Source organism: Scyliorhinus canicula, chromosome 10 (genome assembly GCF_902713615.1).
Source record: "Scyliorhinus canicula chromosome 10, sScyCan1.1, whole genome shotgun sequence".
NCBI classification, from domain to species: Eukaryota; Metazoa; Chordata; class Chondrichthyes; order Carcharhiniformes; family Scyliorhinidae; genus Scyliorhinus; species Scyliorhinus canicula.
In genome coordinates this window covers 45232720-45256846 of record NC_052155.1, presented here as the reverse complement: position 1 = coordinate 45256846, position 24127 = coordinate 45232720, and the positions used below count along the sequence as shown (strand labels likewise).

The 24127-nt window shown below is 50.8% G+C and overlaps 1 protein-coding gene across 3 annotated transcripts in view; it reads right to left on the bottom strand.

Annotated features, from left to right (window-relative positions):
• LOC119972322 (corticotropin-releasing factor receptor 2) overlaps window positions 1-24127 on the bottom strand; it is a 342731-nt gene that overhangs the window by 95860 nt on the left and 222744 nt on the right. The gene's annotated exons all lie outside the window — the stretch shown is intronic.

Here is a 24127-nt window from a genome sequence, read left to right as displayed (position 1 = left end):
AGTATAAACTATTCATGTTCATGAGTCAGTTCTTCTTGAATTATTCTATCCTGAGTCACCTTTTTGTTGTGTTTATTGAGCTGTGGCTGTCGGTGCAACAAAAAATGAGTATTCTTTTCACCTCAGGTGCAATCATTCCTCCACCACTATAGAAGGAAAGGTTTTTTGCATTTGTGTAATGCCTTTCTCAACCTCAGAATGTCACAAAGCACTGTATAGCCAATGAGGAATGTTTTAACGTAGGAAACCCAGCAGCCACTTTTCAAACAGCATTGGAATAATTCCAAACAGGCGCCGGAGTGTAGCGACCAGGGGATTTTCACAGTAACTTCAGTGCAGTGTTAATGTAAGCCTACTTGTGGCAAAGATTATTATTATTTTAGCCAGATAATCAGTTCAACGCCTCATGCAAAAGAGTGATATTGCAGCACTCCTTCATTCCTACACTGCAGCATCAGCTGAAATTATGTTCTTAAACCTTTGAAGTGGGACTAGAAGTGCACAGCCTTCTGATTTAGAAGCAAGAGTGCTGCCATTAAACCACACCTGACAGTACAGCTAGTTGCACCGTAGAAATTCGAGCAGCTCTTTACTAAAAAGCAGCCTTTTGACTGCACCAGCGTGACATTTCCAATTCCCAACATCAGCCATTCTGCGAATTCTGTGCTCCTGGTGCAAGATGTCACCTTGAGAGCATCAATTCATTAAATTACATTTACATTGAGGTCACCTCGTACTTTAATTTAGAATTTCTGCAAAGGGAGATTCACTTACCCCATCGGACTGGTCTTGCTTCAAACAAAGAATCTAGAGATGGGCACAATTCTCTGGCCTTGTTGCGCTCTGGCTCAAGCGGAATGAGGTCAGTGAATAGCAGGAGAGGCAGAAATCGAGAACCAGGCGCCAAACAGTTTGCGATGAAGCCGGCCGGTTCCCACAGGCAAAATTGGATCTCACCATACTGAGTCGAGAAACCAATTATCACCACTTAAGTCCCAATTCCATACAATTAATGATCAAAGACGATACTTTGAATGCAAGTATTTGCAGGTAATTAAGTTTTTACAGGTGCAGATAGAGGACTGGAGAGAGGGATAATCACAGGTTAAAGAGGTGTGAATTGTCTCAAGCCAGGACGGTTGGTAGGATTTTGCAAGCTCAGGTCAGATGGTGGGGGGTGAATGTAATGAGACTTGAATCCAATGCCCCAGTTGAGGCTGTACACATGTGTGCGTAACTTAGTTATCAGTTTCTGCTCGGCAATTCAGCGTTGCCGCGCGTCCTGAATGCCGCCTTGGAGAACGTTTACCAGATGATCAGAGGCTGAATGCCCTTGACTGCTGAAGTGTTCTCCGACTGGAAGGGAACATTCCTGCCTGGTGATTGTCGTTAGCCACCAGCGTGCTTCACAGGGGTTGAGTTGGAGATGGTAGTGCTAGTAGGAGAGTTGGGGGATGAATGATCCTGTGGGGGCGGGGGGGGACAGGTCTCCGGGGGGGGGGGGGGGGGGGGGGGAGGTTGCGCATTGGTGTCTACTCACTCTTGCTGCCCGGTGAAGGTCATTGATCTTGTCCCTGCACTGGAGGTCAGTCATCCTGGTCACACACCTGACGCTCACAGCTGCTGCCACCTCATCCCAGGCAACACGGCTGCCTTATGGCTAATCCTTTGAGACCCCCGGGGGAAGAAGACACCCCTCCTGGCTGCCACGACTTCCAGCAGCATCCCCAGGTCAGCATCCCCGAATCTTGGGGCTGGTCTCCTCGGTGTCATTACTGTGAGCTGCCTGGGATTGGCTGAGCAAGTGCTGCTTAAGCACTGCTCAACGTTGTTAGCGGGGGCTGGCAAGCATGTTGCTAGTGAATTGACTGGTGAGAAGCCCATGAGGCCTCGTTAAGTGGACCAATGAACATTAAAGGGAGTTACAGGCCTCGCTGAGCCGAGCAGTTCCCGCTCGCTACAACACCTGGAAATCTTTCCAGAGAATCGCGCCCATAATCTGTTAAATCTGGGATAATTTAGTTGAATCCAAACTCATTTCAAAGTCTACCACTATGTTACACTAAACACGCTCAAACCTAATGGATAAAGGTTTTTTTAACCTCAGTGCCTCAAAACCCCCTTCAAGTACAGTTAGGACAAGTTCAGTCACAACTCTGGGTTGATGCAAATCACAAACATTTTTAAAAAGCTTTGTAATGTTTGTCAGAATGAATTATTTTCGTGTTGAGACTTGTTCTGTCATTCTTTATTTGAGATGGTCTGTGAGGTGCTACATGAATTGTGTCATGTGAAGATTTATTCATGGAGCTGAGGTAAATATTTAAAAGTCTTCTTCCTGCATTTTAGTGAGAAATGGAGAATAATCAACCCATGAATGTCATGCAAGTATTTTCTTTTTTTTTAAAATAATTTTTATTGTAAGAATTTTTTACATGAAGATATTTACCCCAACTAACTATAAAATATTACAAAATATTCCCTCTTAACAAATATCCCCCCCCCCGCCCGAACTCGCGCGCGCGTTGTCCCTCCCCCCCTCCCCCCTCCCCCAAAAACAAACAAAGCAACAATCAACATCAAACATGAACTGCGAGCAAATTTGACCGCATTTCAACCGTAAATAACCCACCACAACCGTTGTTGCCACCCCCCCCCCCCCCTCTCCCCTCCCCTCCCCCACGGGTTGCTGCTGCTGCGACCTCTGCACCCTATCTCTGAGCCAAAAAGTCGAGGAAAGGCTGCCACCGCCTGAAGAACCCTTGTACCGACCCTCTCAGGGCGAATTTGACCCTTTCCAACTGAATAAAGCTTGCCATGTCATTAATCCAAGTTTCCACGCTTGGAGGCCTCGCGTCCTTCCACTGTATTAGTATCCTTCTTCGAGCAACTAGGGACGCAAAGGCCAGTACTCCGGCCTCTCTCGCCTCCTGTACCCCCGGCTCCACCCCAACCCCAAAGATCGCAAGTCCCCATCCTGGTTTGACCCTGGATCCCAACACCCTCGACACCGTCCTTGCCACCCCCTTCCAGAACTCCTCCAGTGCCGGACATGCCCAAAACATATGGACATGGTTCGCTGGACTTCCCGAACACCTGACACATCTGTCCTCACCCCCAAAGAACCGACTCATCCTTGTCCCCGTCATATGGGCTCTATGTAGCACCTTAAATTGAATGAGGCTAAGCCTCGCACACGAGGAGGAAGAATTAACCCTCTCCAGGGCATCAGCCCATGTCCCATCCTCTATCTGTTCTCCCAGCTCCCCCTCCCACTTGGCTTTCAGCTCCTCTACTGATGCCTCCTCCGCCTCCTGCATTACTTTGTAGATGTCCGATATCCTCCCCCCTCCGACCCAGACCCCCGAGAGCACCCTATCACTCGCCCCCCTACTGGGGAGCAAGGGAAACCCTTCCACCTGGCGTCTAGCAAACGTCTTCACCTGCAAATGTCTAAACATGTTTCCCGGGGGGAGCCCGAATTTCTCCTCCAGCTCTCTCAGGCTCGCAAACCTCCCATCTACAAACAGATCCTTCAGTTGCCTGATGCCCACCCTGTGCCAGCTCTGAAATCCCCCGTCCATGTTCCCCGGGATGAATCTATGGTTCCCTCTTAACGGTGCCTCCATCAGACCTCCCACTTCCCCCCTGTGTCGCCTCCACTGCCCCCAGATCTTGAGGGTGGCCGTCACCACCGGGCTCGTGGTGTACCTCGTGGGAGGGAGCGGCCATGGCGCCGTTACTAGGGCCCCCAGGCTTATGTTGCCACAGGACGCCCTCTCCATTCGTTTCCAAGCTGCCCCCTCCCCTTCCATCATCCACTTGCGCACCATCGATACATTTGCCGCCCAGTAATACCCCGAAAGATTGGGTAATGCCAGCCCTCCACTATCCCTACTCCGCTCCAAGAAGACCCTCCTCATCCTTGGGGTGCCGTGCGTCCACACGTAGCTCATGATGCTACTCGTCACCTTTTTGAAGAAGGCCCTAGGGAGGAAGATGGGCAAGCACTGAAATAAAAACAAAAACCTCGGGAGGACCGTCATTTTAACGGACTGCACTCTGCCCGCCAGCGACAGCGGCACCATGTCCCACCTTTTAAATTCCTCCTCCATCTGTTCCACCAGCCTGGAGAAGTTCAGCTTGTGGAGAGTCCCCCAGTTCCTTGCCACCTGCACCCCTAAATATCTAAAACTCTTTCCTGCTCTCTTAAACGGGAGTCTCCCGATTCCCTCTTCCTGGTCCCCTGGGTGTATCACAAATACCTCACTCTTGCCCAAGTTTAGCTTGTACCCCGAAAAGTCCCCAAATTCTGCTAGCAGTTCCATCACCTCCGGCATTCCCCCTTCTGGGTCTGCCACGTATAGCAGCAGGTCGTCCGCGTATAGCGATACCCGGTGCTCCTCCCCGCCCCTTGTCAGCCCTCTCCGCCCCCCTGAGCCCCTCAGTGCCATCGCCAACGGTTCAATTGCCAGTGCGAAGAGCAGGGGGGACAAGGGGCACCCCTGTCTGGTCCCCCGGTGGAGCCCAAAATACTCCGATCTCCTACCATTCGTCACTACACTTGCCGTCGGGGCCGAATAGAGCAGCTTCACCCATTTAATAAATCCCTCCCCAAATCCAAACCGTTCCAGCGTCTCCCACAGGTACTTCCACTCCACCCTATCAAATGCTTTCTCCGCGTCCAATGCCACCACTATCTCCGCCTCACCCTCCACTGCCGGCATCATGATGACGTTTAGCAGTCTCCGCACGTTCATATTAAGCTGCCGCCCTTTCACAAAACCCGTCTGGTCCTCGTGTATCACCCCTGGCACACAATCCTCTATCCTGGTAGCCAGGATCTTTGCCAGCAACTTGGCGTCCACATTCAGGAGCGAGATAGGCCTATATGACCCGCACTGCACGGGGTCCTTGTCCCGCTTCAAGATCAGAGAGATCAGTGCCTGCGACATTGTCGGGGGCAGAGCCCCCCCCTCCCATGCCTCGTTGAAGGCTCGTACCAGCACAGGGCCCACCAAATCCGCATATTTTTTGTAAAATTCCACCGGGAACCCGTCTGGCCCCGGCGCCTTCCCCGTCTGCATATGCCCAATCCCCTTGACTAGCTCCTCTAACCCTATCGGCGCCCCCAGCCACTCTACCAGCTCCTCTTGGACCTTGGGGAACCTCAATTTGTTCAAGAAGCCCTCCATCCCCCCTCCCCTCGTCGGCGGCTCTGACCGATACAGCTCCTTATAGAAGTCTCTGAAGACCCCATTTACTTCTGGCCCCTTCTGCACTACGTTCCCACCCCTCTCCCTCACTCCCCCAATTTCTCTAGCCGCATCCCGCTTGCGGAGCTGATGCGCCAACATCCTACTCGCCTTCTCCCCATATTCATAAATCGCGCCCTGCGCCCTTCTCCACTGTGTCTCTGCCTTTCTGGTGGTCAACAGGTCGAACTTAGCCTGCAAACTGCGCCGTTCCCCCAACAGCCCCTCCTCTGGTGCCTCCGCATATCTCCTATCCACGTCCAAAAGCTCCCCCACCAGCCTCTCCCTCTCCTGTCTCTCCCTCCTTTCCCTATGTGCCCGTATGGAGATCAGCTCCCCCCGGATCACCGCCTTCAGGGCCTCCCAGACCATCCCCACCTGCACCTCCCCCGTGTCATTAGTGTCCAGATATCTTTCAATGCTTTTCCGGACCCTCTTACACACCTCCTCATCCGCCAGCAACCCCACATCCAGGCGCCACAGCGGACGCTGGTCTCGCGCCTCCCCCATTTCCAAATCTACCCAGTGTGGCGCATGGTCTGAGACCGCTATGGCCGAGTACTCCACTTCCCGTACTTTCGGGATCAGTCCCCTGCTCAATACAAAAAAGTCAATTCGAGAATAGGCTCTGTGGACATGGGAGAAAAAGGAATACTCCCTCGCCCTCGGCCTCCCAAACCTCCAGGGATCTACCCCTCCCATCTGCTCCATAAACCCCTTTAACACTTCTGCCGCTGCCGGCCTCCTACTCGTCCTTGAACTCGATCTGTCCAGCACGGGGTCCAGCACTGTGTTGAAGTCCCCCCCCATGATCAGGCCCCCTGCCTCCAGGTCCGGAATGAGGCCCAGTAGGCGCCTCATGAAGCCAGCGTCGTCCCAATTCGGGGCATACACATTAACCATCACCACTTTCTCCCCCTGTAGCTTACCCTTCACCATGACATATCTACCCTCTTTATCCGCCACCACCTCCGCCGCCACGAACGACACCCTCTTCCCTACCAGGATCGCCACCCCCCGGTTCTTTGCGTCCAGTCCTGAGTGGAACACCTGTCCCACCCACCCCCTTCTCAGGCGGACCTGGTCCGCCACCTTCAAATGGGTCTCTTGTAGCATTGCTACATCCGCCTTCAGTCCCTTCAAATGCGAGATTACTCTCGTTCTCTTGACCGGCCCATTCAGCCCCCTCACATTCCAAGTGATCAGCCGGGTCGAAGGGCAGCCCGCCCCTCTCCCCTGCCGACTAGCCATATCCTGTCACCTGCTCGCCCCGAGTCAGCCCTCCCCTTCTGACCCGCTCCCCATGGCGATGGCGCCCTCCCCCCACCCCTCCGGTCCTCAACTTCTCCTCCCTGGCCTTTTCAGCAGCAACCCGGTAGCCCCCCCCCTTCCCCCCTCCCCCTCCCCCCCCACCCCCCTCCCCCCCAGGCTAGGACCCTTCCTAGCCGTGATGCACCCTCCATAGTACTTCCGTAAGTCAGCTGGTTTACGCTGACCCGGCTGCCCCTGCCACAATCCGACTCCTCCCGGCATGGGGGACATCCCCCCCCTTTCCACCCCTCCTTGACCCCGCTCCAGCGCGGGAAAGGGAGCCATTGCTGACCACGCCCCTTCCTCCCACCCTCCTCCCTCCTCTGCCCCGCGCGCGGGAAACCAGAGGAAAGCCCGCGCTTTCGCCCTGCCACTCCCCACCCCTCCATCTTCAGTTCCACCCCCGTCCCCGATCCCACACCGATAAAAAAAAACCCACAAGAAACACATACCCCCGGCACTCCCCCCCCACCCCGCCCCCCCAACATAACATTATAAATAACAGAAAAAATAAAAAAAGGGTCCAAAAATACAGCCAAGTGAAAATCCAACCAAAAGAAAGCCACGTGTCCAGCTTAAAGTACCAGAGCGGCAACGACCGCCAAGTATCCCCTGGTTCTAGTTCGAGTCCAGCTTTTCTTCCTGGACAAAGGCCCACGCCTCCTCCGGGGACTCGAAATAGTGGTGCTGGTCCTTATAGGTCACCCACAAGCGCGCTGGCTGCAGCATCCCGAATCTGATTCTCTTGGCATGCAGCACCGCCTTCGTCCGGTTGAACCGGGCCCGCTGCTTTGCCACCTCCGCACTCCAGTCCTGGTAGATCCTCACCGTCGAGTTCTCCCATTTGCTGCTCCTCTCTCTCTTGGCCCACCTCAGCACCCTCTCCCGGTCACTGAGTCGCTGGAACCGAACCAGCACCGCCCTCGGGGGTTCGTTTGCTCTTGGCTTCCTGGCCATTACTCTGTAGGCCTCCTCCAGTTCCAGGGGCGAAGGGACGGCCCCTGCCCCCATCAGCGAGCCCGGCATTTCTGCCACATACCTCGGGAGGTCCGACCCCTCCAGCCCTTCTGCCAGGCCCAGGATCCTCAGGTTTTTCCGCCTCATGCGGGTATCCATCTCCTCCAGTCGGTTTTGCCATTTCAGGTGGAGTGCCTCGTGCACCTCCACCTTTCCCACGAGGACCGTGGCCTCCTCCTCCCTCACAGCCATCTCCTGCTGCAGCTCCCGAATTGACGCCTCTTGGGTCGCCTGGGCTCCCATCAGCCTGGTGGTCGTCGCGTTCATCGACTCCAGCAGCTCCACTTTCAGCTCCGTGAAGAAGCGCAGGAGAACGGCCTGCTGCTCCTCCGCCCATGTCCTCTAGTCCTCGGGTGCGCCGCCGGCCGCCATTTTGGGTTTCTTCCCCCGCTTTTTTCGGGGAGCTGCTGCCGCTTTTTTTTCTGCCCCACTTCGGGTGACGACCATAAGTTTTGCAGGGTTCTCCTCTGGGAACCTTCCCCCACCGGGAATCGTCGTTCCAGCGCCGTTAGGAGCAGCCAAACGTGCGACTTAGCTGGTCATAGCCGCAACCGGAAGACCTCATGCAAGTATTTTCAATTGACCTGAGTGCTATTGTTCTTTAGGGCAAATGTAAGTAACCACCACTATTGCTCCAGGCTAGCTGGAGATCATTTGGACATCCTTGGCTTTTCCCAGGGTTGAGTTTTTCAGGATGGCAAGCGATCGGCGCAGCCAACGCCACTCAAAGTCCCAGTGCCATTTAACAGTCACTTGAGCATTAGATTGGAAGTGAACAAAGAACAAAGAAAAGTGCAGCACAGGAACAGGCTCTTCGGCCCTCCAAACCTGTGCCGACCATGCTGCCTGTCTAAACTAAAATCTTCTACACTTCCTGGGTCCGTATCCCTCTATTCCCATCCGATTCATGTATTTGTCAAGATGCCCCTTAAATGTCACTATTGTCCCTGCTTCCACCACCTCCTCTGGCAGCGAGTTCCAGGCACCCACTACCCTCTGTGTAAAAAACGTGCCTTGTACGTCTCCTCTAAAGCTTGCCCCTCGCACCTTAAACCTATGCCCCCGAGTAATTGACCCCCCTACCCTGCGAAAAAGCCTCTGACTATCCACTCTGTCCATGCCCCTTATAATTTTGTAGACCTCTATCAGGTCGCCCCTCAACCTCCGTCGTTCCAGTGAGAACAAACCAAGTTAATTCAACCGCTCCTCATAGCTAATGCCCTTCATACCAGGCAACATCCTGTAATTCTCTTCTGCACCCTTTCTAAAGCGTCCACATCCTTCTGGTAGTGTGGCGACCAAAATTGAACACTATACTCCAAGTGTGGACTAACTAAGATTCTATACAGTTGTAACATGACTTGCCAATTTTTATACTCAATGCCCCAGCCAATGAAGGCAAGCATGCCGTTTGCCTTCTTGACTACCTTCTCCACCTGTGTTACCCCTTTCAATGACATGTGGACCTGTACACCTAGAACTCTCTGACTGTCAATACTCTTGAGGGTTCTACCATTCACTGTATATTCCCTACCTGCATTAGACCTTCCAAAGTGCATTGCCTCACATTTGTGCAGATTAAACTCCATCTGCCACTCTTCGCCCAAGTCTCCAAATGATCTAAATCCTGCTGTATCCTCTGACAGTCCTCATCGCTATCGGCAATTCCACCTACCTTTGTGTCGTTCACAAACTTACTAATCAGAGTAGTGGGAAGACTTCCGGCCGATCTTGTGAGGTGCTAACCATTGCTTGGGAAGGGCCTGAGGCCCTTCCCACGCAAAAGTGAAATTGTATCTGGGTTTGGGAGGATGGATTCCAGGGAGGAATCCCTTGCATTCAGTCTTATACTGCCTCCCCCTCAGAACCCAACCTGGCGGGTGGGGAGGTGGGCATAAAATTCTACCTCCAGAGTTTGTTAGTACAGTGGTTTCCTCTCACATGTCTAGGTTGGAAATGTGAACTTCAGAAAGATTATGTGAGGATGATTTCAACTGAAGTTAAAAGGAAACAAGGCGGACTTAATGCTGACTTTCTGCCCTGCTGCCATCTTCTTACTCTTAAAGTCTGCTAAGGAGGCCGACCTAAGGATGGTAACCTTAAGAATATAATAAAGATGGTTTTATTAATAAGATTGGATCTCAAAGATGTTTTTAAGGCCTACTAGGTCGGCCAAGATGTGAATGATACAGAGTGTTCTTCTGGGTCCGCAGAAATAATCAGGCTTGCTACTGGCTTGCCTGTGGTTGTGGAACCTGTAAAAATGTAAATTTCTGGCTAACTATAACTAAGGCATGATGGGATACTTGGCCATAATTGTGTTGGACTGAAAATACTGCTGAGAGAGCAAGAATAGGTTGGAGGGTCCTCTTTCCTGTGTGTTGTAGCGTCACTTCCTTACCTGTATCAATCTATTTCCACACATTGTCACCCACACATAGGCATTTATTGATACATTATTAATATAGCTGAGTGCATCCTGGCATTGTGAGGAGTCACGATTTGAAGTTAAATAAGGTATTTTAGGATTTCAAGCTGAATAAGGGCTTTTTTAGGTGCCAAGATTCAAAGTCATGTGTCACTTGTTTATTTCAGGGTATAAATATGCCAGGAGGGATTGTTGTACTTTGGATTCTCACCCTAACCTTTGCTTAGGCGCAGTCTCCCCTTGTGGTAAATAAAATAAACTAACTATTGATGTTAACCCTTATTTTTTTGTCTGAGTCTTACTTGGAGTCGAGTTTTCGACAAACCGGAGAACTTAACTTCTTACAATCCCAAATCCAACCAGCTGCATCAGGTCTTCCTTTTGGAGAGGACAACAATTTGTTCTTAGATTCAGTTCCAAACTGTTAGTCAAATGGCACAGTAATGATTGCAGTGGGAGAAGAAAATTGCAACGGGTGGTTGATAGATTGTGAGTGGCAGCGCCGGCCCTAGGGTTGCTGGCGCCCCGGGCAAGCTGAACTTCGGCGCCCTTGGGGAGGGGGGGCGGGGGCGGGGCCGGGGGGCGGGGGCGGGGGCGGGGCCGGGGAGGGGGGGCGGGGCCGGGGAGGGGGGCGGGGCCGGGGAGGGGGGGCGGGGCCGGGGAGGGGGGGGCGGGGCCGGGGAGGGGGGGGGCGGGGAGGGGGGGCGGGGCCGGGGAGGGGGGGCGGGGCCGGGGAGGGGAGGGGGGCGGGGCCGGGGAGGGGGGGCGGGGCCGGGGAGGGGGGGGGCGGGGAGGGGGGGCGGGGCCGGGGAGGGGGGGCGGGGCCGGGGAGGGGGGGCGGGGCCGGGGAGGGGGGCGGGGCCGGGGAGGGGGGGCGGGGGCCGGGGAGGGGGGGCGGGGGCGGGGGCGGGGAGGGGGGGCGGGGCCGGGGAGGGGGTGGGGGGCGGGGGGGGGGGGCGGGGCCGGGGAGGGGGGGCGGGGCCGGGGAGGGGGGGCGGGGCCGGGGAGGGGGGGCGGGGCCGGGGGGGGGGGGTGGGGGGGGACCTGCCGGGGGGGGGGACCTGCGGGGGGGGGGGGGACCCGCAGAGGGGGGGGGGAGGGAGCGGACCGGGGGGGGGGGGGAGGGAGCGGACCGGGGGGGGGGGGAGGGAGGGAGCGGACCGGGGGGGGGGGGGGAGCGGACCGGGGGGGGGGGGAGCGGACCGGGGGGGGGGGGGGGGGGGAGGGGAGTGATAATTGATTATTGATTATTGAAACCGCATGAGCAGATGGTAAATTGTTTTCTAACCTACACCAGATGACATGTAGTTCAACGGAGGGTTTTTCAAAACTCTCACTGACAGTTTCAGCTTTTTCTCCCCTATGTTTAAAGAGCATGGGATTTTTATCCCCATGTTTAAAGATAAGCAAATTTTAAAAGCTTGAGACATGACATTTAAGCAGACCTTGGGGGTGAGGCTTCTGTATCTGGGTTCTGCACACCACTTAGCACAGTAATAAAACTCCCAAAAAAGGCCAAATAACTAAGTGTTATAACTAAGTATACCTGTGTCACCACCTTTGCACTGCAGCTTTTTGGCTCCCCTGTTAATCTCGTTGCACTTGTAAAGTGACCTGTGAATGAATGAGCGCTGGCCAGCTGAAATTTTTGGCGCTGAAACGGCAGCGCTGAAATTTTTGACGCTGAAACGTCCAGGCGCTGAAACGGCAGCGCTGAAACGTTGGCGCTGAACTGTCCCATTCCCCTGGGGGAGGGCGGCCACAGCGGGGGGAGGGCGGCCACAGCGGGGGAGGGCGGCCACAGCGGGGGAGGGCGGCCACAGCGGGGGAGGGCGGCCACAGCGGGGGAGGGCGGCCACAGCGGGGGAGGGCGGCCACAGCGGGGGAGGGCGGCCACAGCGGGGGAGGGCGGCCACAGCGGGGGAGGGCGGCCACCGCGCATGCGCTGGTTGGCACCGGCCCAACTGCGCATGCGCGGGACCCGAGTCTGGCGCCCCCTAGCACATGGCGCCCCGGGCGACTGCCCGAGTTGCCGGTGCCTTGAGCCGGCCCTGGTGAGTGGGCAAACCTGTGAGAGATGGGGTTCAATGTGGGGAAGTGTGAGATCATCCGAAGGATCAAGAAGAGAGAACCGAGCACTTTCTAAATGGTAAAAGGAAGGGAACCGATCAGAGAGATTTAGAGGTCCATTTGCAGAAATCACTACTGGACTAAGGCAAAAAATAATTAAAAGGCATATCTCAAGGGCGGAAATACGAAAACATGGAGGTTTTGCTACAGTATATAAAACCCTGGTTAGGTGGCATTTGCTTCTGGACAAAAGACATCAGGAAGGATACATCAGCTTTGGAGGGGCACAGCAATGATTCACCAGAACAATAGCAGGCTAAGAAGTTTAAACTAAGAGTACGGTTGAATATATTGAACGTGAAATCCTGTGAATATAGAAGATTAAGAAATTATCGAATTAAGGTATTTAAGATTAGTAAAGGAGCTTTTTTAAAAATAATCTTTATTGCCACAAGTAGGCTCACATTAACACTGCAATGAAGTTACTGCAAAAAGCCCTTACTCTGCACATTTCAGTGCCTGTTCAGGTTCATGGAGGGAGAATTCAGAATGCCCAAATTACCTAACAGCATGGGCGGGATTCTCCCTTCTGGGGACTAACACCCCATGCCGGCGGGAAAACCGGCGCCAACCACTCCGGCGTCAAGACCCCCCCAAAAGTGAGGGATTCTCCAAACGTTCGGGACTAAAGTTGACGCTGGAGTGGTTGGTGCCGCTCCAGCCGGCGCTGATGGGCTGACGCGGGTTTGCGCAGGCGCGAAACGGCTGGCGTATTTCCGCGCATGCACAGGGGTTCTCTTCTCCGCGCTGCCCCCTGGGCAATATGGCGAAGCCCTACAGAGGCCTGGCGCGGAGGAAAAAATGCCCCCACGTAAACTGCCCGCCTGCAGAATTGGTAGGCCCCAATCGTGGGCCAGGCCACTGTGGCCCCCCCCACCCCTCCCGGGGTCGAATCCCACCGCATCCCCCTCCCCCAGGACCACCCCTGCACACAACCTGCCAGGTCTCGCTATGCGTGAGGTGAGTATTTCACGCCGGGATCCTGGTGCTGTGAAGCAACAGTGCTAACCACTGGGCCACCGTGCTGGTAAGGTAATTGGCGAGAAACTACTTCATTTAGTGGGGGAATCCACAAGGGGCATAACCTTGAAATTAGTGCTGGGCTAGTCAGGGGTGAAGCCACAAAGCACTTCTTAACACAAAGGCTGGGATTTTGGGCCTGGAAACTCCCACCTGTCGCCAGCAGACCTATTGTTGGTCTGTCAAAATTATCCAACCCTCCCACAGTGATTCCAGCAATGGTTAGGACCAGAAAATCCCACCCAAAGAAATAGTAGGAATAGTCATTTGGTTGCAGAGACCTTGAATATTGCTGAAGAAAGATATTTTGTTGAAGCTTTTCATTTCGCACTCATCAGGCCAAATCACAAGAATAACAACATCAGGTGAAACAACAACTTTATACTATAGGAAAAGAGAGCACTGATTAAGAGAGGCATTGCCATGGATAAATGGTATATTAAGGCGAGGGAGGCCAGCAAGGGGGGGGGAGGGGCAGTGGAGAGGTACAGCATGCAGAGCCACTACTCACAAAACAGAATTCATAGGCTCTGTTTCCCTGATTTTCTGAACAGTGTCTTATGTTACTGCCACCATTCGCCTCCGAGAAGATGACCTGCTGCCTACTCGATGTGATGGCCGTATGTTATCAGTGGCTGTCCAAATCTGTAGTGCTCTTTGCATTGTCCCTCTGGATGCCTTTTAGAAATCTGCCCACAAATATCAATGAAATGAAATGAAAATCGTTTATTGTCAAAGTAGGCTTCAAATGAAGTTACTGTGAAAAGCCCTGAGTCGCCACATTCCGGCGCCTGTTCGGGGAGGCTGGTACGGGAATTGAACAGTGCTGCTGGCCTACTTTGGTCTGCTTTCAAAGCCAGCCATTTAGCCCTGTGCTAAACCAGCCCAAATATACCAGGCAGATGTCTAATGCGTTGTTTACCAGTGCCAGCTGTTGTGTCAACTTTGCCACCAACATGCCAATCAGAATGAACGAGCACTGGGTATATGGCCACTAATTGGCTGGTATCTCTCGCGATGCAGAACTTCTGTCCCTCAGGGACCTGGCCCCGGGTGAAAGCCCACCGCTGACCTTGCCACTGCCTGATTGGCATGTGGTTCGGTGGGCCTTCCCGAAAAGTGGCAGAGCAGGTATCCCCCCAGCTCTCTTGCTGACCGGCAGGACCCCTGATGTCTCAACAAGATTCCACCCACAGAGATTGCACATTGGTGTTGGAGTTGTGCAAGGTCTCACTTGATTGGATCACATGATGGCCTATGGAGCTGCCCCTTCTGTGCACAGAAGAGGACATCTTCTCAATGGCCTGTAAAATCACCTCATGAAGGAGTTGAACTCCTTTAATTTCTCTGCAATAATTAGTTATTCCACTTTGTGAGCATGTCAGTGTTTCACATTTATTGCTCAATGATTCACCTCTTCTAATCCAACAGGGGGAACACAGTGGCACAGTGGTTAGCACTGCTGCCTCACAGCACCAGGGAACCGGGTTCAATTTTGGCCTTGGGTGACTGTGTATTTTGCACTTTCTCCCTGTGTGGGTTTCCTCCGGTTGATCTGGTTTACTCCCACAATCCAAAGATGTGTAGGTTAGGCAGACTGGCTGTGTTAAAATTGCCCCTTAGCGTCCAGAGATTGCAGATTAGGTGGGGGAGTGGATCTAGGTCTTTTGCAGGGTTGGTGCAGACTCAATAGGCCGAATAGCCTCATTCTGCACTCTAGGGATTCTATGAATCCGGAAATATTTCATCTGTTCCAGCTGATGCAGATTCTCCACTGCTGTCCTCGTCTCTATCGGCTTCTCCGGCCCAAAGGAAAACTGTGAGTCTCCAAGTGAAGACCCAACTTTTTGTCTTACTATTGAAAGTGTTAGTATCTGAGCTGGCACACTGCCTATATGAGTTCTGTGATAAATCGTTATCACAAACTTTCTGCCACTGAGATAAAAGACACACAAATTAGTCCCGACAAGGTGAATATGTTGCACATTAACACTATGAAGCTGATTATATTTCACTCCCTGTTCAAATCAAATCAAGATGACTAACTCCAGATTTCTAACATTCAGGGATTGTCAGTTGTGAGGTGTTTCAAAGGCACCTTCCAATTCTCTCCCTCCCTGGCGTGTTCTATGCCCTATTCTCATGTAAAGAGGGAGATTGCCGTCCTTCCATCTGTGAGAGATAATGGGAAATAAAATGTGAAAATACTTGCTCCACGTAAATCCTTCTTCCATGGCCAGTAAGTCCTGGAGTGGGTTTGATCCTGGAGCCTTCTGTTTCCAAGACAGCAACTTTACCAATGCAATCACTCCAAGATGTGATCTGCGTGAATGATCCTTCTATGACTGATAAGTCTTGGAGAGGGTCTTGAAGCCAGGGCCTTTCAGCCAAGAAACATGAGTGTTACCAACTGAGCCACTTGGGAAAGGAGTGGGTGTAATGACTTGTGTTCATTCAATGAATGAAGGGTATTTGACAAGGGTAACCATGACAGAGGGACTTGACATTGATAATCATGAGGGTAAATGGGTAGACAGCGAATTGAGGAAGTGCATAGAATGCGAAGGATGGCTGCTCCTGTGGATGTCAAGAGTGTTGCTGGAGTCAGCTCAACCAAGCAGAGTGAAGTGTGTTGGGTGATGCACACAGAGGGATGCATTGAATGTGCCTCTACACTCGCCTTCCCTTATCTGTTCGATCGTTGAAACATTTTCTGTAACAATTCCAGGAACAGAACAACAGGATTGTGCTGACCTCCTCCATTACCTCCAAACACACCATCTGCTGTAGGTTTATTTCTTTTGTTGGCAGAGAATAGTGGGCGGGATTCTCTAAACCTGAGGCTAAGTGTTAACGTCGTCGTAAACGCCATCGCATTTCTCGACGGTGTCAACATGGCCTCAGGAGCAGCGATTCTGACCCCTATAGGGGGCCAGCATGGCACTGGAGCGACCCACGCTGCTCCAGCTGCCGATCCCACCGTCAGATGGGTGCTGCAGGTCTGCGCATGCACAGTGGGACCGGCGCCAATGCGCGCATGCACAGTGGCTCCCTTCCCTTCTTTTGTTCTGCGCTGGCCCCTGTAACCCTACGCCATGTTACGTCAGGGCCGCCGCGGAACAAAAGAGGTCCACCTGCAAAGAAGCCAGCCTGCTGATTGGTAGGCCCCGACCGCGGGCCAGGCCACAGCGGAGGCACCCCTCCCGGGGTCGGACCCTCCTCCTTCCCCCCACCAGGCCTTCCCCAGATGCATACACGCCGAGGTCCCGCCAGGTAAGAGCAGGTGTGGACGGCGCCAGAACGACTCAGATATTTTGCGTGGTGGCTCTCCTGAGAATCGGCGGACAGGCGTCGCGCGATTTCCACCCGTCCCTGCGATTCCCCAGCCTGGCCTGGGCTGAGAGAATCCCGCCCAGTATCTTTCTCTTCAATTTCTTAAAACCCCAGAGGAGTACATCTGGAGAGCCATCACTGAAACGAGGTGCAATGTTTGTCCATCTGAAATCCAATCTATTGCTTAGTTGTTTTTTCAACTCCAAACTCCTTCAGCCTGACTGGAGTTGAAATATTAGACATAGAGGGAGTCATAGGGATCCAACATCGAGCCACTCCTGCTGATTGGATGGCAACTCAGAGATACATTTTTTTAAAATTCATTCATGGGATGTGGGTGTTGCTGTCTAGACCAGCATTTATTGCCCATCCGTAAATTCCCATGAGAAGGTGGTGGTGAGCTGCCTTCTTGAACCGCAGCAGTCATTGTGGTGGAGGAACAACTGGAGTGCTGTTGGGGAAGGAATTATAGGTTTTTGATCCAGCAACATTGAGGTAACGGCGATATATTTCCAAGGCAGGATGATGTGTAACTTGGTAGTGGGTTGGGGGACATTTCCTGGTCTTGGTGTCCCCCCAATGCATCTGTGGCCCTTGTCCTTCCAGGTGGTAGCATTTGTGGGTTGGGAAGGTGCTGTCTAAGGTGCTGACAGCCGTGTGTACCATCTACAAGGTGCACTGCAGGAATTCACCAAATTTTGCTCGGGCTCCTTGATGCCAAACTCAGTCAAATGCGGCCTTGATCACCTCGATAAATTTCTAACTGCAGAAAATGGCTTCTCTACTCCTGAACCTAATCTTGGTGCATTGTTTGACTATGGTTTCAGTTTCATACTTCACAAAAGAAAGAATTTGAATTTGGGTAGCACCAATTGAAATCCAAGGCTGTCTCAAAGCACTTGGCAGTCAATAAAGTATTTGAAGTGTAGCCACTGTTGTAATTTAGGATTTAAAGCACAGTACCAGTGCTTAGCTGCAGCAGTGGGGATACCAACATGTGCTCAAATGCACTATTCAGGCTCAGCTCACCAGATATGATAAAAATGCAATCTTCTCTTTTCAGTTTGATTCATTACAATGAAAAATTCACTCAAGCAGGTAATAAAATGTGTAGCAATGGGTGAACACTAATTATACTTTTAGGTGATGCTACCCTGTCTGATCTGTGCATAGGCTTGGAGTGTAATGAGGTATTATTGGAAAACTATTAGGACAACTCTCTGAAGTGTTTCCTGATTTAAAGCTTAAAATGGCATAACTTCTTAAATCACATCACTGCCACTCGCCTTTGTCTAACAGATTGTTCATCCCGTATGTTTCAGAATATTTCCTTGATGCTTTTCCTATACATTTTCTGGTGTTCCCATGGCATTGTCGATCTCATTGGGTGCAATTTCATGGAAACATTTTTAAGTTCCGTTTTGGGCGTAAATCTGGGGTGTTTCTCAACAACCGCATTGGCGAGATTGCCACCCATATTTAACGGCACTTAGTGCTGGAAATGAGCCCCACGGGTTTCTTATTTCTTGGGAGGCGGAGCATCAGAGATCCAAGTCCTCGCCCCTTATGAGGAACGGGCCATGGAAATTGCGGGGTTGATCGAGGAGAGAGTAGTCACCAACAGAGAGGATGGGCTGCAACGCAGAGGTGAGGATCCATTCCCATTCACCCAGATGACCTGTCTCGAGTTGTTCATGTCAAACAAAATGATCCTTCCCTCTCACTGACCACTTGTCCATTCTTTCGCAGGAGTTCCATCTGATGGGGCCGGGCCATCCCCAATCGTTCCCCTGCTCCCCCGCCATCCAAGAGAAAACTTTGGTGAAGAGCTCAGAGGAGACATCGGTGAGACATCAGCCCCACTTCAACCAGCACAGACACACACCTCGATGGGCGACATTAGTTGACAGGCTACTGGGGCACAATCTGGTGAGCACCACACAGTTGCTGGTGCACATCAGGTGTAGGCAGGAACATCCAGGGGAGTCAGCAGTCAGAGGTCTGCTGGATCCCTAGACTCTGCTGAATCCCGGTCAGATGATGAGCCTCTGGGCAAGGTTACCCCAGAGCTGATGCGGATGCTAGGACACGTCCGTGAGATTCAGGAGGGGATGTCAGTGACATTCCAGCAAGTGCATAGCCGATTGTAAGAGTCCCAAAGGCTACGAGCACAATAGATGATGCCGACAATTCTTGACATCAAGGCCAACACTGCGAGGGCGGCAACTGCGTTAAAGCTGGAGCACGGTAGCACAGTGGTTAGCACTCTTGCTTCACAGTGCCAGGGACCCGGGTTCAATTCCCGGCTTGGGTCACTGTTTGTGCGAAGTCTGCACGTTCTCCCCGTGTCGGTGTGGGTTTCCTCCGAGTGCTCCGGTTTCCTCCCACAAGTCCCGAAAGACGTGCTGTTAGGTGAATTGGACATTCTGAATTCTCCCTCAGTGTACCCGAACAGACGCCAGACGGAGTGTGGAGACTAGGGGATTTTCACAGTAACTTCATTGCAGTGTTAATTTAAGCCTAATTGTGACACTAATAAAGATTATTAATCGTGCTAATGAGATTGCAATTAATGCATATTAGGGTTAATAATATGCTCGCCATATTGGGGCGTGATCCGGAACTCTTCATTGGGAGCGGGCCGGTTAGACAACAAACTTCAATTTCGGCCTTTTCTGCTATATAACCGGAGTGCCCAGATCCGCGCCAGGCGCAGCTCGGTGGTCGATTCACACGCATTATTTCCTCGCCATCATGCTTGTTCATTTCCCTTTGTAAATCCTTCTTTCTTTTCTTCCATCTCTCTCCTTTGCCCATTTGTTCCATATACCCCATTCCTACTACTTATCCTCATGTCAATCTTCCTCCTTTCATTCCTCATACTCCATTCCCTCTTCCCCCCTTTCCCTCGTCCCTCCTCTAGCTACTGCTTTGATCAAAATATTTTTCTTTCTCGCATTTCCTTGGTATTTTGTTTGCTTTATTATACTTTCCCTCTCCTTTAATCACCTTCCTTCCTAATCCATTATCTCCTTCACAGCTTCCCCTTCACTCTCTTTTCTGACTCTGTGGGCTGGATCCTCCTTCTGGGGGCAGGAAACAGGAGTCCGGATTGTTTCCGTGTCCTGAACCTGGCCCCTGGTGGTGGGAAATATTCACTCTTTGGGATTTTCACGGATTCACCCCCTTATCTGACATGGAGACAGGTTCTGTGTTCAATTGTGGTTGGTATGCATCCTCTCAAATCTGCAGAGTCAATCAGAACTTCCATCTTGCAAGAAGCAGAATCCTGCATTGGATGGTATGTAACTGAGAGGCCATTTCAACATGGAGGTGCCATCTCATCAACATTTTCAATTTTTAAAAACAGGTACTGCAGCCAAAGAGAGCATGGGTGAGGGGGGAGGAATTCCATTGTCTGCACCTACACACAGGCAGATTGGATGGCTGCGAAGCAATGTTGGTGTGCTGGTCCTCAGCCTGTTGCTGGGTGCCCACCTCATGGTACTTAAACTGCATCCCCTCCACCATACAAGAGAGGATCTAACCATTGCCCCTTGGCATTCAATGACATTACCATTGCTGAATCCCCCACAATCAACATCCTGGGGGTTACTGTAGATCAGAAACTGAACTGGACTAGTCACATTAATACTGTGGCTATCAGGGCAGGTCAAAGACTAGGAATTCTACCGTGAGTAACTCACCTCATGACCCCTGTCTACCATTTACAAGGCACAAGCCAGGAATCTGATTGAATACTCTTCATTTGCCTGGATGAGTGCAGCTCCAACAACACTCAACTCGACACCGTCCAGGACAAAGCAGCCTGCTTGATTGCTACCCCTTCCACAAACATGTAAACTCTCCACTACTGACAAACAGTGGCAGCTGTGTGTACCATCTACACGATGCACTGCAGTAAGTCACCAAGGTTCCTCAGACAGCTGCTTCCAAACCCACGACCGCTATCATCTAGAAGGACAAGAGCAGTAGATACCTGGGAATCCCACCATCTGGAGGTCTCCCTCCAAGTCACTCACCAGCCTGACTTGGAAATATATCGCTGTTCCTTCACTGTCACTGGGTCAAAATCCTGGACCTTCTTCCCGAACAGCACAGTGGGTGTACCTACAAGGACTGCAGCAGTTCAAGAAGGCAGCTCACCAGCACCTTCTGAAGGGCAACTAGAATGGGTAATTAATTCTGGCCTAACCATCGACGCCCACATCCTGTAAATTAATTTAAAAAAAACATTTGGTAAACAGGGTGCCAATCTAAAAATTCCAGTCGGCCTCCTTGAATTGCTGTTAACAAAGCTCTTGATGAGCCTAATCGGCTGCTCACCTCATGCAGGCTTGTTGTTTTGCCAGTCCCAAACTCCTCTAAAATAGCTTGTGCCCCAAATAGCATTGGGAATCTATCATGCTGGCCAACGTCATTATTTTTGGGTCCAATCCACCTCCATTCCCGATCCCAGATCAGCCTCAAAATCTAGCCTTGTTTCTCTTATTACTTTCTATTTCCGGTTATCATTTTCTAGTTTTCACTTTCCTGAGTCTAATATTTTTTGGTCTTGTAGATCTATTGAAATTGCAAATTTTTTTTTCTGAAGACATTTCAATTTTTTTCTGAATGTGAAGCTTTTTATCTCTCCTGTTTTTACTGTGTCTGCCGACTTGCCAGAACCCATTAGTGATTAGCCAATTGTATCTCAATGAGGGAAACAAAGAAAAAAACGTCTGTGGAGGCTGACATTCAGTCTTTATCTGCAAAGTACTCAGGCACTTCTATAAACAAGTTCCTTAAGCACAATGCTGGGTCAGTGCAGCAACAATAGTATATTTTTTGGCACAATTCGAAAGAGTAAAATAAAGAGGATGTGTCTGGAAATGGAAATTCATGAAGTCCATCAGTTTTCTACGCTTCTTATGCCACAAAACCTTGGCTTGAATTTTAAGCTCTCCCTCGGTGGGCAGCAGAGGAAACTCCTCCAGGTTCCCACCTGCCCCGGCCACACAGTGACTTTGCACTGGGGTGGGCAAAGCTTCAGATGGGAAACCTACCCGCGCCTGAGTTAAGGTCATTAAGTGACCAATTAATGGCTTCTGATGCCACACTACCTGGACTATTTGCTCGTGGGCTGTCCTGTGGTTCTAACAGACCCAAGCACTCAACTATAAGTTTGCTGGTGGCATGACCGTAGTGGATCAGTTCTCGAACAATAATGAGTCAGAGTACCAGAGGGAGATAGACAACCTAGTGGCGTGATGCAATGACAACAATTCCTCCCTCAACATCAGCAAAACTAAAGAGCTGGTCATTGACTTCAGGAAGCAAAGTATTGTATACGCCCCTGTCAGCATCAATGGTGCTGAGGTAGAGATGGTTGACGGCTTCAAATTCCTAGGTGTGCGCATAGTGGTCAGAACGTTGCTTTGCAGCACCAGGGTCCCAGGTTCGATTCCTGGCTTGGGGCACTGCCTGTGTGGAGTCTGCACGTCCTCCCTATGTCTGCGTGGGTTTTCTCTGGGTGCCCTGGTTTCCTCCCACAAGTCCCGAAAGACACAGTGTTAGGTAATTTGGACATTCTGAATTCTCCCTCCGTGTACCCAAACAGGCGCCGGAATGTGGCGACGAGGGACTTTTCACAGTAACTTCATTGCAGTGTTAATGTAAGCCTACTTGTGACAATAAAGATTATTATTATTATCACCAACAATCTGGCCTGGTCTACCTACATCGATGCTATGACAACAGGTCCTATACTCCCTCGGAAACTAAAAGAAGTTGGTATGAAGCAAGATGAAGGTGAAGCAAGCTGGCGCCGGAATGTGGCGACTCTCTGCGAGCTCTCCCGAACAGATCCTCTTTTTACTTATCTTCTAATCGTTCTAATCTTTTGAAATGTAATCCTCTGACTAACAATATTACTAACCTTTGTTTTCTCCCTATTTTGTATTTTCTTTTACTTTTTTTTTCTTTTCATGTACTTACTGATCTGCTGAGCTGTTCGCAGAAAAATACTTTTCACTGTACCTCGGTATACATGACAATAAACAGAATCCAAAATTCAAAATGTCCACATTGACTCTTACCAAATTTTACAGATGTACCATAAAAGCATCCTATCTGGCTGCATCACAGCTTGGAAGGGAACTGCTTGGCCAAGACCGTAAGAAACTTCAGAGAGTCTGAACACAGCCCAGTCCATCACGTGAACCTGCCTCCCATCCATTGACTCTGTCTACACCTCCCACTGCCTTGGGAAAGCAGGCAGCATAATCAAAGATCCCTTCTAACTGGGTTATTCTCTCTTCCAACTTCTTTCACCGGGCAGGAGATACAGTCTGAACACTAACAGGCTCAAAAACAGTTTCTTCTCCACTTCTGACCCTCTTATGGATTGAACTGATCTCTCCACGGATTTTCTCTACTGAGGAGTAGTGCTCGATGTATGCTTCACCCGATGCCTGTGTTTACATATTTGCATTGTGTATTTATGTATTTCCTATGCTTTCTTCAAATATGGAACAATCTGTCTGGACTGTCTGCAGAACAATACTTTTCACTGTACCTCTGTACACGTGACAATAGAAACAAATCCAATTCAAAAATCCAATCCAACTAATAAATTGTATACCTCTGCCTCCTTAGCTTTAACCAGCACCTCTACTTTTAATTCACTTTCCAATTCAATTAACTTGTCTTTTTCTTGTAAATAAACCAAAAGCAAGTCCTCCACCTGAAGAAAGGCTTTAGCAGCTTCCAGAGCGGTCCAGTTATGCAATTACAAACCTGATATCTCATTAATATATACTGCAATCTACCCTTCCAAAGATCTTGGATGAACCACCAAGCTATGATACGGCGCCCTGGGCGGTCAACTCCAGCCGCACTTGACGCAGAAGAGTTGCAACACAGGTGAAATTAACCTATTTAAAATACCCAAAGTTCCGTTGTTGAGCCACGTAAGCTACAGTTATCATGTTTGCAGCTTTTAAAACACAAGTAACCTTTTATTATGTACAGTATTATAATTAAACGGACAAAAAACATAACTGACTATCTACTACCCCTTTCATTCTTTACATACACAGGCATGAGAGGGGAAGGTGTGGTGGAAAGGGAAAGAAAATATTAATAAAAATGAAAGGATAAGAATCTTTGATGCACTTGGATGACTTCCAATCAATGTCTTTCTGAAGTTCAGGCTTTCGCTTTGGTACTTCTTCCATCTAAGTTTGAGGTTGTTTCCTCTGGCAAGATTGTTTACTTTTTCTGAAGACTTAGCATCATTTCAGGTTCATTGAAAAGGATGTGCTGGGCACTCACTGCCTTCAGCTCAATAGAGCAATTTTTTTTACAAGCAGGAGAGAGTTCTGACAAGTGGCAGGCAATGAACAAATCCTTCAAGAAACAATCTAACCATCGCCCCTTACATTCAGTGGCATCACCATCGCTGAATCCCCACTGATCAGAAACTGAACTGGACTAACTGGAATCCTATGGTGAGTAGCTCACCTCCTGACCCCCCTCAAAGCCTTTCCACCATCTACAAGGCACAAATCAGGAGTGTAATAAAATACACCACACTTTCCTGGATGAGTGCAGCTCCAAGAACACTCAAGAA